The sequence below is a fragment of the Ambystoma mexicanum genome, chromosome 3p, assembly GCF_040938575.1.
Source record: "Ambystoma mexicanum isolate Mex_15411 chromosome 3p, UKY_AmexF1_1, whole genome shotgun sequence".
NCBI classification, from domain to species: Eukaryota; Metazoa; Chordata; class Amphibia; order Caudata; family Ambystomatidae; genus Ambystoma; species Ambystoma mexicanum.
In genome coordinates, this window is record NC_090925.1 from 918275471 (window position 1) to 918285747 (window position 10277).

General features: G+C 45.8%; 1 pseudogene; it reads left to right on the forward strand.

Annotated features, from left to right (window-relative positions):
• Positions 1–1135: 1135 nt before the first annotated feature.
• On the forward strand, positions 1136–4369 carry LOC138581112 (high mobility group protein B2 pseudogene; annotated as a pseudogene).
• The last annotated feature ends 5908 nt before the right edge of the window (positions 4370–10277 follow it).

Below are 10277 nucleotides of genomic sequence, written 5' to 3' on the forward strand. Positions count from 1 at the left end.
GCCAGCCCAAGGGATGCTCGGGCACCCAACACAAAATTAATGGGGCAGGGATCACCCTAGGCCGTGGTCACGCAACAAGACTGCACCTGCCGTGGGCTCCCAGACAAGCAGCTGCAATCACACAGAGGGCCAGTGGCCTGGAGGCACCCAAGTTACACATGTTGGTTCTGGGGGCACCCAGACTAGCAGGACCGCTGGCCTGTGATCACACGTGGTAGGCCTGCAGGCCCAACACAATGAGACACGGAGACAGAGTGCCATTATATTCAGTCTGCCGCCATTGTATTGCACGTGCGTGACGAGGCTCCTTCTTTTTCCAGTCAGTCATAAGGTTGTCTTGACACATCCTTAAAAGGGCAATACATGTTCTTTAAAAGGGAAACACACCAAATACTCCACTGGGCTGTACTTTTCACCACTGAGCAGCAGAGCACTCACACTGTGTAGCTCTCAGAGAGACAACACTCGAAGCTAACAGAACTCACACTGAGCAGCTTCTAGAGGCAGCACGCACACTAAGTAGCACTCACAAGCAGCACTACAATGGGAACCACTCACATTAACCAACACTGACAGACAATACACCCACTCGGCTGTACTCTCACCACTTAGCAGCAAAGCACTCACACTGAGTAGCTATCAGAGACAGAACTCACACTGAACAGCGCCCAGGGACAGCACTCCCACTAAACAGCACACCCAATTAGCAGCAATAAAAGTGAACAGATCTCACTTGGAGAAATCACTTGCACTGAAGAGCACTACAAAGGGAAGCTTGCACAGCAACACAAAGCAGCAACTGCACTGACATTGGCCGGTATTCACAAAGGGCAAGTGTCAGACAACTTTAAGAGCAGCACTCAGTAAATACTCACACAGAGACACCCCAAGGGGGGCAGGGAAGTACTAAGACACAGAGCAGCACAAAAAAGTCCCTCTGAGATAGGACTCCGAAGGAACATCATCGGAAAAAGAAGGTCTTACCCAAGCACTATGTTCGCACTGAGAAGGTTGCACCCCATGGATACTCCTCTCAGGCATAACAGGAGCTTCTGCAGCCCAATGCTTACTGGAAAGAGACGCCCCCCATCTTTTTTCCCAAAACAAAGTCCTTTATTGTCCACATGCAGATTTTGAAAACAAACCACTTTATTGTCCACATGCATGTTTTGAAAACAAAGCTTCATTTTCCACATGCAGGTTTTGGAAAGTGGTTGGTTTTATTCAGTGGAAAAAAAGCAAACACAAGACTTATGAAACATTTCCCCAACTAAGTTTTATTAAAATATAGACCTGCCACCGCATTCCACACTGCAGCGTGTTTATAAGACTTGCCTCAGGTTTTCATGAAGTCTTATAAACACACTGCAGTGTGACCTGCTTCATAAGGCTCCACTGCATTAATATAAAAGCTTGTAAATAGACAGATTTGGGGGGCTCATTTGGAAAGGAATCGGTGCTCAAAGTCATTTTTTACAAGGTGGGCCTGCCAATTTTTTTTCACACTGAAGCATGTTTATAAGACTTGCCTCGTGTTTTCATGAAGTCTTATAAACACACTGCAGTGTGAAATGCTTCATAAGGCTACATTGCATTAATATAAGTTCTTGTATATGCTCAAAATATTTTTTACAATGTGAGCCTGCCAATGCTTGCATATACAAGCTTTTATATTAACTCAACGGAGCCAGTGTGAAATGCTTCATAAGGCTCCATTGCATTAATATAAAAGATTGTATTAAAAAGCTTGTATATGCTCAGTCATTTTTACAATGTGAGCCTGCCAATGCTTGCATGTACAAGCTTTTATATTAACGCAATGGAGCTTGTTTTAAATAGTTTACCAGAGCAGGTCCTGCACAACCTGACCAGGGGTGATGCCCGTTAGCCCTGCCCCTCCTTACACAGCCCTGCCCCTCCAAAGAGGTGACAGTTGCCCAAATATATATTATTTCCTGCACTGATAGTACAGATGAGTATTTCAAAATTAAAAAAAAAACAGCAAGCTATTAGTAGTAGATGGCTGCACACGCAGCAGTGAGAGTGTGATTGGGGTGAATAATGTTATGTGCAAAACAATGACAACAAGGAGGTGACTTTATTACATATTTTCTTGCACTGTGTGTAAGTCTTGATAGTATAGTTGTAAAACCCAGAGGAGATGGTTTAGTTCCACGCTACTTTGCTGGTAGTTGTAATCTTCCATTCAGGATGGGGGAAAATAAAGCCTCAATCATACAATTTGTAATCAAAATGTTGCTATGACGATATATATATACATAGTCAGCCTGGTTTATTGTGTGATTTTTCTGTGTTTCATGCCAACCCTGTAAAATGAAATAGTATTTGTATGTGTTTTACACTTTTTGCAAACCTGTGAGGTGCATGCACAGCTAGGCCACACCCTCTACAGTGAACCCATCAGGTCAATTTCCGTAAGGAGATAGCATTCCAGAGTATTATTTCAATTTCCAGGCGTATTTTGTGTACCCATTTCCATCACTGTTGGCAGCTGTGATTTTTTAAGCTACAAATATCCATATAATCAACAACGTTTCATTCAACTCAATGCAGTTCAGTTGACCGATCAAGTTGCTCATCAGGCGTTTAGAGGCTTGCTGTCGGTGTTGTGTAACATTTGGTACCCCATACTGAGGCTCGGAACTCTATTTTGGCCCGGGATACCAAACATTACATAACACCGGCCCTGGCTGCATGCACACAGCGATCCTACGTTGTTTTCGTTGGTGCTATGTAGGTGTTGAAATGTCATCGGCCGCTAATTTGGCCAAAAAGTTGATGAGCGGCACGAATGACACTGTATGAAGCCGCGCACAGTGCAGGCCACTTCTGATGTTCTGATGCAGTGTCCTATTATAATATAATCTGCCAATGTTCAGTGCTACCAATTCACAATCCATATTTTTTATTTAAACACTTCAAGACAATCATTTTTATTGATGCCAAAGTGCGTGCAATATTCAAGAATTGCAAACCCTTTTGAATGATGAACAGCTCAACATTTACAATCCATATTAGTAACTTGGATAGAACCCGCAATTCATTTTATTAGGTCGAAATATGACTGCTCCAGTGAAAAGACTCGACCGATGTGGCAAACGCCAGTGCACATCCCAGAGATGCCCGGCAGATCATATCATGCACAGCCAACGTGACATCAGATCCGGGCAGCATCATCATATGCCACGCATAGCTCCTCCCTTCCATGCACTAATCGCTATCCCTGTTGCAGCTGAAAAACACACGGAATCAGGGCTGCAGGGTTTGATGCTTTGAAGTGAACCCCTTGGCGCAGTGCTGCTTTCTGAGTGACCGAGAACCGGGCGCTATGGGGAAAGGAGACCCCAATAAACCGCGCGGCAAAATCTCCGCCTTCTCCTACTTCGTGCAGGCCTGCCGGGACGAGATCCAGAGGCGGCACCCGGGCGTCTCGTACAGCTTCACCGAGCTGACCCGAGCCTGCGCCGAGCGCTGGAAGATCACCTCGGCGCGGGAGAGGGCCAAGTTCGACCACATGGCCGACTGGGACAAGTGCCGCTACCGCCGCGAGATGCAGTGTTACTCCTCCACCTCGCCCCCCCAGCAGGACGCCGAGAGCAGAGCCAGGCACAAGAGGGACCCCAACAAGCCCAAGAGGCCGCTCTCGGCCTTCTTCCTCTTCGCCTCGGAGCACCGGCCACAGATCAGAGCCGCCTGGCCCGGCTTGTCCTTCCCCGAGACGGCGAAGAAGGTGGGGCAGAAATGGTCGGCGCAGACCCCGGAAGAGAGGCTGCCCTATGAGCTGAGGGCGGTAGAACTGAAAGAAAAATATGACCAGGAAGTGGCCGCGTATCGCGCCAAGAGAGGGGGAGGGCGCAAATCCAAGGCCAGGGCAGCCCTGCCTGTGACAGAGGCGCAACCTGAGGAGAAGATGCGGCACGAAATGGAGGACGATAGCAGGGTCGCTGGGGGTGAGGGTTATAAGCGGGAAGAAGAGCAGGCACAGGAGGCGAAGGGCGAGAGGATGGATGAAGTGCAGGCCGAGAAGATGGATGACAACGTTGGGGGCTATAACGAGGATAATGACGAAGAAAAGCACGAATGACACGCCTTTTGGAATCGATAACTAAGCATGTCGGCGGTTCGCGAAGCAAAAGAATTACAGGACACAAAGGACACCATTCTCCTTAAACCCGGGCGGGGTGTGGGGGGACTACTTGTAACAGAGGAGAAATCGAACTAAAATGGAAAACGGCAATAACTTTTAGAATGATACGTTTACATTTATACGTTTTTGCGGGAAGTAGATTGTGCATTCTAACAACTATTCATTTATTGGGCCTGTGTAAAATAAACAACATTCAGCGTCTCTATTGTGCGCATGTTAATTAAGCAAACCATAGAATTTATAAGTGGTAGGTGTAATTCCCATTTCTTAAGGAGTGATGAAGTCTAACTGGAATCCCTATTTAAGATGCTTTCGTGTAAAGCGACTACCCTAAATAGCATGTGCTATCAACATGCGTAACTCCCAGCAATGAGCATCCCAGGAAGATGTTTACATTTTTCCCTCTGACAGTTTTCTGTTTCCGACTGATGAAATATCACCTACGTACGCCCCAGGACAGGGCCAGTGTTGATGATCCACCATTTGGCTTTTAAATAGTTTGCAGGATTAACAGTTTGATGTTGCAGCCATATGGACACTGTTGAGGGTTCCACACCCATGTCTTAATTCGTGAAAAGTTCGCTGAAGAGTCATGAGCAGTGGTGTCACTAGATTTCAGTATTGGGGAGTGGGCGGACCATGTAGCACAAATACAACAAGTGGGGGCTGCTGCCACATCAGATAATGGACAGCAGGCCAGACTAGTTTGTATACAAGCTGGTTAACAAAATGTGACATTAAGCATGTTCGGAGTAGGTTTAAGACAAACGTTTTACATCATTAAATATCATAAAAAGTTAACTCGCGTTCAACCGTTGCAAAAATGCATTCAGCAAGAGACTGCATTCTTTTAACTCAAGCAGACAACTACCAGTACAGCTTCCAATAATGTGTCGTTATAAGTAGTATTTAACAGAAGAGATATCACTCATATCTGTTTAAAATGACAGTCTAACATATGAAATATCCCCTATAGGCACCAAGTGCAGGGGAAAGGAGGAAATGGCTTCCTTATTTATTTTGTAATGGTTGCAGGAATCCCAAGTTGCCTCTATAGAATTATCTGTAGTTTTCAGTTTCTGGCTGTACATCCCAGTGGCAGCTTGTGAATTTTGGAGCGTAAATATTTACCCGAAATATGTCAGAGCGACTGAGCATAACAAGGTAGCCCAAACTAATCAAGAGGGGTTGGGAGTGCACCTCCCTGAGAACATTTTTAGAATAATGGATTCAAATGGTGCATTTTACATCACACTTTAAACAAAAATTGGGTAAAAGGCCAAACATTTTCAATTGTTTTTGTAGGGTTGCTCATGAAAAAAGACAATAGATGCAAGGCACCAAGAGGGCACAGGAGCACCCCCACCTCCCAATTTCATGATATGTTTGCTCAAAATATATGCCAGTATAAACTTATTGTAATGCTGTTTGTGCCCATACATTTCCATTTTGGCTGCACCAATATATGCTACTATTCCCGTATAAGAACATACTCATGTTTGCTTTGCAAATAATGCCAGTTATGATAATATAAGAAAACATGCTCCACTTGTTCTGTTAATATATGGCAATATCCCCACAGAACATACTCCATTTGGCTTTACCATTAAACATGGCATGCCACAATATGAAAACATATCCAAACTGGCTGCATCAAAATGCCAGTCTAGCCACATAGTAACACTTGCGCTTGCTTTATCAAAGATGCTCAACACGAAATGGCATACCACAATAAGAAATGGCTAGTCTGTCTATACCAAAATATCAGTCTAGCGATGTAATAACACCTCATGCTTCCTTTATCAAAGATACCCAATACAAAATGTGATGCCACAGTAAGAAATGTATCGACTGGCAGGATTAAAATGGCAGTCTACCTACATAACACTTATCGTCCTTGCTTTATCAAAGGTGCCCAGTAAAAAAATGCCATGCCTGGCCCCTAACCTCTGTCTCTCACACAATGTGAGTCATGGTGTTCTTTACTAGTCCTCATCGATGTCCGGTACAAATGTGCCAGGCACCTCGGGTGCACACAATATGATTGTGTGCATGCAAAACACAGAGGGGCCAAAATGTCAGGCATGATATTTTTTACTAGGCATTTATCATAGATGCCCAGTATACAAATACCATGCCTCCACCACTGGGCCTCCCAGCACCTCGCACAGGGAGCTGATTTTTGCAGGTGGGGAAGGAGGTTGTGCCACAATGCCATTGTGGCACAAACCCTCTGTCCCCCACCTGCCAAAATCAGCTCCCTGGCCCAGCACAAAGGCGCAAACACATTCACACGCAGCATGCACTCACTTTTTACATGCAACACATGCATTCATATACATTTGAAATTAACTTGCCTTGTTCCCTGGTCCTAAAGTTTCCTCCAGTCGTTCCAGCTCCTGCGTATCTTGAACAGGAAGCAAAGGGAGCTTCCTTGTTCCTGCACATGTGTGCCAGAGCGCTGATCACGAAGCGCCCCGCTCTGTATGTGTGGGAAGGCACAGGATCGCCCCCTCGTCCATACCAACATAAAGCACTCCAGCCAGCATCCCCAATGGGCCAGGCAAGGCTGGGGAACGAAAAGGCTCCCGACTTTGCATAGCCCGGGGAACAGAACTGTCAAACGGAAAATGCCTTACCCGTTGATAATTCAAGCCAGCCCAATACCGCTCCCTCAGCTGCAAAAAGCACCACAGGGAGCACTCAGTGTTTACACTGGGCTGGCTCCTCGGCTTGTCCATAATGGGTGAGGGTGCCGGTGCATCGGGCCCGCTCGGCCATTATGAACGAGCTGTCACTGGTACATCCTGAACAAATCTATTCACAGTCATTGTGACTGGAGATGAAATACTGTGGATTTTGAAGTCATGTACATGAACTACTCTGTTCTGTTGGTAATGCAGTGATTTTGAGCACATTTAGAGATCCATAGATGCGTCCTACTGTACACGGGTAGCTAAGCAGTTTGCGTGACTTGCTGAGATGTTATATATTTAAAACTAGCTGTTAATCTTATAACTTCTTGCAATTAATTACAAAAAACACCTGCTATAAAATGGGGTGTGCGTAGGCTGGTGGCTTGCTTATATTGAGTGGTGTTCTTCCCTGTAGTAAAAATCCAAAGTTGTCACCCATGAGCCCACCGTTTAGTTTACTAATAACTGCTGTCAGCACTATAGAAGAATTGATTTGTGACAAAGTTTTTTGAAAAGCATATACATCTTCAGCAATATATCCTGTGAAAAAACATAAAGGAAGGGACACAAGGTCACTGGGTATTTATGTGATAGTCAAACAAAATATACAGTTTAAAGAAAACTAGTGGATGTGGAAGCATGTTTCAGTTTGGAAATGTCATTTTTGGTTTTTCTATGAAAGTGTAAGTCGCACATTTTGAAAACACTGATGTGTCCAGCATGTAGGAAGCCTGCTTTTAACAGTGATGACCCCCACCCAAGTGATATTCATGGCCCACTGATTCCAGTGGTGTCCCTTTCAGGCCAGCATAAAGGACACAGGCTAAGCAAAGAGCCTGCAAACGGGCAAATAACGGCTGGCAGTAGGAGAATCTTTAAGCCACCTGGAAAGAGTTATTTGCCATATTGGGAGGTGCGGGGTATGGGGCAGGCCACCAATTAGGAGGGACAAAGCAGCAAATAAGAGGGGCTATTGTCCGCCGCTAGGGGTGCCTATGGTCATGAGGTGTAAGGTGAGGTAGCTCAGCGAGTTGAATGAGTGTTGCTGAGATATGATCATAACCTGTATGCCTCTGCAGCTATTGGATTCTTTGTGAGACTGACACGCCCTCTTTATTACACCCGAAGAAGTGAATCATACTTGTATTTGAATAGTTGGTTCTATTAATTGTTCTTATATTGCAAGGGTTTATCTTGTGAGATGGTACTTTGCAAGCCGTATTTATTCAGTACTTGTTTAAGCCTTCAATGATAACTATTTGGAAAGCATTGTATGTTGGTTTCAAGCTGTCTAATGTGAGAGAAAGCAAATGTTTTGAGCTCCGCAAACAGCTTATACATTGCTATGCTTGCATTAAATTAAAGCTGCCTTACGTTAGAATTGACGAATCGGCAGCAAAAAGAAGTGAGATGGTCGGAACCAAAATCCGAGTTGCAAGAGGAGTTGGGGGGACAGCCACGTGAAACTCCTGCTACTTTCCCCTCAAATGCAGTGCACGCAATTCCAGGTTGTCTCATTCACGCCCACCCCTGTCCGCAATTAACTTTTTTGGTAACATTACTATTGGCATATCGCATTTTAACACAACAAAATAAAAACGGCAGAATCATTACAGCTGCAGGGAACTCATCTATTAGAGCTCGGTCCAGGCGCTCTGGGGCAAAATACATGCACATCTCCTGATTTGCATATGGATTGCACCAACAGAAATGACTTCACAGAAAGCACATTGCAAAAGCATCATCAGTCTTTGATACTTGGAGGCACCATGCAAGTGACTTTAGAATAAGTTGTCGTAAGTAAGTCAAGTGGCAAATAATTTTGTGATGCAAAATACCTATGATGCACTGTTTTATATGGAGCAAGTCAGGCTTTTTTTAATTTTAATAACAGCATGCTATATTAACACATAAGCTTTGAAGTGAATCACTTACAGAGCTGTAGATAAGACACATGGGGCCTCATTATAAGTTCTCCGGTCCGGACTTAAACGCTGCAGGTATAACCATACCGGCACCGTTTCCGTGATCGCCAAATTATGACCTACGGACCCGGAAATACCACCACTATAAACCGCCACTGCGAAATCAAGACACCCGTAAACTTCGCCTGCACGGAAACCCCCATGTGACCGGCAACACGAAACACAGTGAGCATTACGAGTACCATGGACATGGAAACACTGCCACAAAAATAGCGCAAAAACCGTGACCATGGTGGCGGTATTGCCGCCACCACGAACATGACTTTAAACAGTGCCTGGTGATCTGAATCAGGCCACAGGTGCACCAAATGAGCCCAGCTGGACCCAGCAGGCCACTGGGAGCCTACAAAAGGGCCACACCCAGGCCAACTCCCAACAGAACTATGCACGCAGCAGCTCTAGTAGCATTGGGACTGGGGCTATTGAACCAACAGGCAGTACTGCACATGATGGCAGTAATGGTGCAGAAGAGGAGGAGGCGGAGCAGGCACAGGCAGCACTTAGCAAACCCAGTACCCATGCCAAACCCTATTTTTCAGCTGGCACAACCCCGCAGGCAGCCTGCAATACCATGCATCAGAGCCTCACCCTGGAACCTGACCCCAGGACAGATCCACACATTATATCGGCTGGACCGTCCAACAATCATGTTCTTGGCACCAGAACTTATCAGCAAACAGTTGGTGAGCTGCACTGGCTATCACAACCCTGTTTCTCCAAAATATTGGTACAGGTACTGGATGCCCTGTTGTGCCATGTGTCTGAACACATCGCCCTACCCCGTACCCTTGTCCAGGTCATTGCCACCAAGTTGGCCTTCCATGCCATTGCAGGCATGCCAAATTGCATAGGTGCAGTAGACTGCACCCACATAGAGCTGACAGTACCACGTGCTATCGAGATAGTGTACCGCAATAGGAAACTATACCACTCACTGAATGTACAGATGGTATGTGATGCCGCACAAGTGATAACACATTGCTGCACACGTTTCCCGGGCTCAACACATGAATCAATGGTACTGCGGAATTCACCATTGCCACGGTACATGGAACGCTACACTGGACAAAGCACATGGCTATTGGGTGAGTAAAACTGCCAATGCACAGGCCCTGTGGAAGGGGTGTGTGTGTCCAGAGCAATGACCAATGTGAGTGGGCTGCTACGACTGCACATGCATCACCCCCCTGCCCATTTAGTGAACAGTCAGCACAACCCACACATCACAAAGCTACACATGAAAGGTTGCCACAGTGTGCCCGTACACACCCTGCCACATGAGACACACAACCGATACTACCACTGGCCCATATACCTGGAGCCACTCAATACATCCACCCACAATATGCACCACTGCCCCCCAATGCACATGATGCCTGCACATGAGACATCCTGCATGAACAACATCATCACAGTCAATTGATTGAC